The sequence below is a fragment of the Salvelinus sp. IW2-2015 genome, linkage group LG18, assembly GCF_002910315.2.
Source record: "Salvelinus sp. IW2-2015 linkage group LG18, ASM291031v2, whole genome shotgun sequence".
Taxonomy (NCBI): Eukaryota; Metazoa; Chordata; class Actinopteri; order Salmoniformes; family Salmonidae; genus Salvelinus; species Salvelinus sp. IW2-2015.
This window is the reverse complement of record NC_036858.1, coordinates 17,446,505-17,453,342: the sequence shown is the minus strand read 5'-3', so window position 1 is coordinate 17,453,342 and position 6,838 is coordinate 17,446,505. Positions and strand designations below refer to the sequence as shown.

The 6,838-nt window shown below is 41.5% G+C and overlaps 1 long non-coding RNA gene across 1 annotated transcript in view; it reads left to right on the top strand.

The window, feature by feature from the left end:
• The first annotated feature begins 1,123 nt into the window (after window positions 1-1,123).
• The window catches only part of LOC139029219 (uncharacterized), a 29,966-nt gene continuing 24,251 nt past the window's right edge, over window positions 1,124-6,838 (top strand). The window contains exon 1 of the long non-coding RNA XR_011481499.1: window positions 1,124-1,822. This is a non-coding gene — a long non-coding RNA (uncharacterized lncRNA). The remainder of the gene's footprint in view (window positions 1,823-6,838) is intronic.

The following is a 6,838-nucleotide window of genomic DNA, read 5'->3' as shown; positions in this document are numbered from 1 at the left end:
CCCAATTCCTCCCTTGTGGGGGCTGCGGGGTTGTGTGTTGTGCCAGTGCTTACAGTATGTATCAGAATTGAGGGGTAGACACATTTGCATGTGTATGCTAGCTTACTTATTCTCTGATAATTAAATAATTTCTGCATTAACAGTAATTTGTGTCTTATGTCTAAATAGTTTTTTATTTAGGTAATACATGTTTGTTTTGGCATAGAGTAGTAGCCTTCACTGTGAAAAGTATTGAAATCAGTAGCCAAGTTACCCATCCTAACCCGCTGGGAAGTTCATCCTTCCAAGAAGCGCCTGGTCATTCTGTGACAGTATGGCAACATCATCAGAGTGAACGAACAAGCTCAAGATTAGGTTTCTGTTCAGCTGTTTTATCTAGATCAACATAGGTTGGAATGAGCAAGTGCGAAGAGAAGAGAGAGGAAAGGGGCGGGTGGAAAGGGTGCAAAAAAACGTTTTCTTCAGAACTTCTGGGTCTGCAAGGTGAAATAAGAAGAACCATATCATTGATTACATATCAAAACCGATTTGCTTCTTTTTATATTAATTTATATTCATTTGGAAACTATTTTTTTTAAGAGTAGGCTATATAGCCTGCTATAATCGTGTGTTGAAAACAGTTGGCAGGCTTAAAACGGTTTTACCTCTGACGTCCAATCATTAAGTTGAATGGCAYAAAATAAGTAATGTTCCTAATAATCCAATATATTGTGTACGGATAGTTAGCCTATAAAGACTGTGCTTTAGGCTTGAGTTTTACAGCAAACATGTCCTGAAGATAGCCTCCATGGACAGGGACGTGGGAAAATCACGTTGGAGGCACTACAAGTTCCAAGAAGCAGACGACGACACTAAATTAAACGTTTGTAATCACATATCATTTTCCATGTATAACCATATTACGCACCTTAGAGACAAATTTAGCTTTTACAAGGATAGGATTCCTCTCACTCAATCGAATTGTGGGCTCACGGATGGGATATCGGAAGGCACAAGACTAATTCACTCACTGCATTTCCACCTGTCGGCACATGCGCGTAACTAACGAATATTTCATCTACTCTGGTTTTGTGCATTTACATACAATTTGTTTCTTCCAGGCCACTAATCCGGGTCGTTTATTCGACGAGGAAAATATAGCCTACCTTTTAAAACATATGCACTAGTCATTAATGAGAAACTGGCAATGTAAGGAATAACAAATCCGAAAAATGTAAGGTAAAACATATGGGTGTAGCCCAGCCTACACATTGAAATTCAAACATAGCACACAAACTGTAGCCTATAGTCTACGTTCAGAACCAGAACGAACCAGCTAGGTCTAGGAAACTTTGCACGACTCTCCACATTCAAAGTAGGTCGACATATTTCAAGGAGTACCTGTCACACAGAAAACTGCATGTCATTGCTAAATAAATCTATGTCTTCCATAAATGCTGACGGTTTAAGCCGACTGAGTTGCACCGAGGACCGACTGGACCGAGTGTGGGAACTTCGAAGTGTCAAAAAGTTTTGACGTGATGATCCTACCTGAAGCAACTCTCCGGTTTCATTCAAGACACTACCGTGTCAGCAACAGCTGTCTTGGAGCCTGCACTAGCCTCCAAAAGGAGAGAATTAAGTCTTCAGTAAAAGGCTTGAAGGAAGGCGAATTTCTGTGGAGTTTGAATTCTGTGAAAATCTATTTATTTTCCTGGGCAAGGTAAAAATAAAAAAAAGAAGCTCCACCGCTCTCTGCTCTGTTTTGTGGCGTGCTGGTCCATGCAATCCGGGATCCTTGGGACGTCCCTACCCATTGAAGTTGACATGTAAAATGGTTAAGGTAAGGGTTAGGGATAGGTAAAGGTTATGGTTAAGGTTAGGGTAGGGGTTAAGGTTCGGGTTTAGAATAGGAACGTCCCAAGGTTACCGGATAGCACTGACAATTCAGAACTATGTAAAGACCCAGGTCGCACTGTTCTAGAAGATCATGTAGTTTTGCCTCATTGTTTACCATTGGTGCTATTTTTACATGTCTTACCTGTTAGATGGTCAGCAGCATTTCTCTTTCACCTGTTCCACCAGTTGATATTTGCGTATATTAATTAATTTGGTTTAAATTGGATCTGAAAAAAGGATAATTTCCCAATAAGCTACTCATCAAATCAAATGTATTGCCATGTGTTTTACACAAACCAAAAGAACAGCACTGCTCCTCATTGTAACCTTTTCAATGTAGCTACTGTAATAGGCCATGGTTAAATTGTAATAAAGTAGTAGGATAGGCTAGCCCTAAATTATGTTCTGCATGAAGATACACATTTTCATTGAATGMACAATCTAAAACTCCTGCAAAGTTTTTTGCTCATACTGTAAAGCTGCTCTCGATGCATTGGAGACATTCTATGTCAGATAATGATTACAGGTGAAGACACCTGACAAATGCAGTTAGATCATTTTTTTGATTGCTATGAGCATATTTGGGAGTGATGTTTTGCTTGGATTTCATCGTTTTATTTGACTAAACCAGCTTTACTGTGTCTCCATTTGTCTTGTCTTGTCTATGTGTACGGATGTGTGTGAGTGTGTGATTACATATGTTTAACGCGCTACTACACTGTTGAAATATAGTAGCACATTTCGGGGGATTGTTTGTGGTGTAGTTACTATATCCCCTTGCTTTGTAACCTGGCAGGTGAGGGCAGCCTGACTCGTCACAAGCACACTTCAGGCCAGGCACCTGGTCCTTTAGTCCAGTTTGGACAATTTCCCTTCCTCCCTCCTTCCCAGGGGGCATATTATATTTAGCCTGTGTCTTAATGGAAGGCAGGCAGGATACTGTGATGCTGTGGATGCTCAGTTGTACCCCACCATTCCTCTGCCGCTAATCCATGTTGCCCAAATCAGAGGTGTGGGGAGATGGAGACGGCCCCGAGCCCCTCCATGCCCCCAGGCATTGCTGTTCCCTGGACAGTCGGGCAGACTTGGAGATCAGGTGGTACCGGCCCGTTCGTATTATTACCTGTCAGCAATACGCCACCTATTACGCAACCTGGCTGGCTCCCCAGCCACAATGGACCCCTTTAGGGACGGGGACAAGGCTACAAGTGCAGCTTGGAGGGTTATAGGTGCAGTTTTGTGGTTATTGAAGCGGTTATTACATTTGTTATAACATTTGTCCAATCATAAAGGCTGCCTCTAAACCATACACATGGATATGTAGGCCAATATGCAATGTGGATTTGTGCCTCGTAATGAGACACTTTGCGTAAATCATCCGTTGATGTCAATTAAAGATTTTCTTGGAAAGTAGGCCATCAGTCAGGCGTGCAGCTACTTTACTGTCACGTGATTGTCGAAGAATTTCTGCAGCATCATTCTGAAGGGGTCTATTGGGACAGAATCAAAGTTGTAGCTGTTTAGATAAAAGGTAATGCTGTTTTGCAGTGGGTGTGTGTGTGTGTAATGGTGTTCTCAGCCGTTTGTATACCGATCTGCTCTGTGTGTGGTGTGTGTGTGTGTGTGTGTGTGTGTGTGTGTGTGTGTGTGTGTGTGTGTGTGTGTGTGTGTGTGTGTGTGTGTGTGTGGTGTGTCGCGGCACCGAGTATCACATGCTCTTGGACGCAGAAGGTGTTGGTTTTGGGTTTCTTTCACCAAGGGAGGGCATGTGATTGCTTGGAAAGACCTCCCCTATTTTTCCGTAGTAGGCAAAGGGTGAAATGAGGTCAAAGTGAAAGAAAAATCAAAATGTGGTGTTTTCCAAACCAACTTTGTCATTGGTCATCTTCTCCTTCCATAAGTTTTCCCCAATCATCACTCAGCCCCCCCCCCCCCTCCCTTCCAGACATGATGTTGTTTGACCCAATGAGTAGATCATATCTTACATGAGTCATATCTTCATGTTGTAGTGTAATGTGAAACTGTCTCCGATATCTTAGTCTCATTTCAACATTTGTGTGTAGAGCTATCATAACTGGCTATCAGGTTCTCTATTTAGGTTAATTGAAGTTTTTTTTATCGGCCTCTTTACAGTTGCTCAGAGTTTTTCCGTTAGATGTGGGACTATTCTATTCTCAGAATTGTTTTATAGACAACACCTAGCTTATTACAGCCCCTCACAGCTCCTAGGAATGTAGTGACAGAAGCATACCACACGTCTAACGCCATCTCCACACCATGCATGGTTGATGTTTCTAGATCATTACAGCCTACTATACATTAGCTCCACTTACTTTTAGTGGATCATCCAGTGGCGATKTGTCATTCAGCGCAGGTGGACCTGTTTTGAGCCCCACATTTTTAGCTAAAACTATAAAATGTTATTGCATGTTATTGCATTTCACATATCAGTTTGCAAACAATGTAAAAAAAAAAGCGCAGTGCTTTCTGTGGTGGTGGGGCAGCCAGCTGAAAATACGGAGTGTAGGGGTTGGTAATGTTCTGTAGTTGCACCGTGATTGGCTCAGTGTTCTGTCACTCATGGGGACACTACGTCACCGCCAAGTCTAGGGTAGAGCAAAAAAATTCAAGCCCCTTGGGTGCTGCCATGGAGTTACATTAGAATTGCCCATCCAAGAAGGCTCAAGGTCATTGGCCACAGATAAAATGACATCAAATCACATTATACCTACAGTAGCTTTGATTTGACTTATGTCAACATCATACTTTCAAAATCCTAGCTACTGTAGCAGTCATCATCATGAATCAAGTCAACAATCTACTGGCAAATCCTTTTTAATCCTTGTCATATGAAGAGAAATTATAGATAAAACGTATCGGTGCCCATGGGCCATTGGACATAAACATTACACAACAAATTGGAAATCACAAATTCAACAATAAGTGGTTTGGAAGGAATCAATGGCTAACTGCAAGCACTGCAAAGCAATCCCTAGCCTGCTATTCAGTGGAGTGGCTGTGTGGTCCCAAGTCTGGGATTAAGGGTCTCTTTTCCAAACTTAAAATGATATACATTCAACATTGGCCATGCTGTCAATGAAGCATGATTTGTGCAGCGCTCAAAACAACTGTTAACTCGGAACTGGGAAATCTGACTTCAGTGAGTTCAAGACAACTGGGAACTCAGGGAAAAAAACAAGCTCCTACTGGGGAAATGCATTTTTGAACGGTCACTCAACTTGGAATTCTAAATCAGGAACTCTGGCCTCTTTCTAGAGCTATGACCTGAAGATCACTGACGTCATCATGATTCAACCTTGTTTTTTTAAGAGTTCCCAGTTGTCTTGAAAGCACTATAAAACCAGGGAATGACAGACTTTGATGACAAAGTTTGATGACAAAATTTACCAACAAAGGACCGTCACACCACCTTCCTGTTCAAGTGAGCACAGCACAACAAGGTGAGTCCAAAAATGTCTTGAATGCTGCTGCATATATGATATAATATGCCTGGGAGATATGTATACTGTAGCTAAGAAAGTAATACTAKGTTTATGTTGTGTAGTAAACTGTTAGTAGCCCATGTGTCTCACCCTAATAATTTGGTCTATTTTCCCCTCTTCATTTTGCCTACTGTTCTGACTTGGTGGTGCACATGTAGCCTATAACCTGTTTTAGAGAAATGTAATCATCAAATATTGTAAGAGCTTTCATTGTCTGCTTATATGCCCCCTTTATTTATCCTATGGTTCTGACTTGGTGTACAGGGGGAACACTGTAAGAACGACCCATGTACTGAATTCTGTCGCTGTACATTTCAAACGTGCTGAACAAATTAGTTATATTGACTACGTCGGTCCTAGCTCGCTCATTAATGTCTTAATAGAAATTACGAATTGCCTCTTATCTGTTTGTCGTCCCCTTATGCCATAGTTTTGTACATCTCAATTGTCAGTAGAAACCACATTTGTTTAAGCAAGTCAGCCAAATCATCTGTGTTGTTTTAAAAGYCAGTAAATGAGGCTGAATGAACTGTTTCGCTGCCAGACAAGGCTCCGCTGATAGCCAGGTGTAGCAGTGGTAAGGTGTTTGGACTGTTGTTGGGACAGCTTTATGTAGGCCCTAACATTTTGTGGACACCGTTTGTCATCGTTATAGTGAAATTAATGTATTGTGTTGTGTTGTGTTGTGTAGTGGCTTTGCTGGCATGCATCCCACTTCTTTTTTTTTTTGCCCCACCAAGATTTACAGGCTAAAATCGCCACTGCAATCATCACAGCAGTTAAACCAAGAAAAGCCACCCAAGATGTGACCCTAACCAACAAATCAAATCACAGTCTATTGGTTGCGTACACAGATTTACGGATGTTATCGCTGGTCCCGCGAAATGCTTTTGTTTCTAGCTCTAACAGTGCAGTAATACCTAGTAACACAAAACAACACAAAAAACAATACAGTAAAATAAAAAACAAAGAAATGAAGAGATATCAGAACGAGCAATGTCATAGACCGGAATATAAATATATACATATAATGTATACAAATATATATACATATGATGGTGTGTAAAGATGATATGGACAGTATATGAAAAGAAAAGGTGCGTGTATAGCAGTAGTTATATAGTTGAGCCATGACTAGAATACAGTATATACATATAAATTGGGTAAAACAGTATGTAAACATTATTGAAGTGACCAGTGACTGTGTACATAGTGCAGCAGTCTCTAAGGTGCAAGGTAGAGTACCGGGTGGTAGCCGGCTAGAACAGTGACTAAGGTTCAGGGCAGGGTGCTGGGCGGAGGCCGGCTAGAAGTGAATGTTTAACAGTCTGATGGCCTGTAGATAGAAGCTGTTTCTCAGTCTCTCGGTCCCAGCTTTGATGCACCTGTACTGTCTCCACTTTCTAGATGGTAACGGGGTAAACAGGCTGTGGCGAGGGTGGCTGAGGTCCTTGATG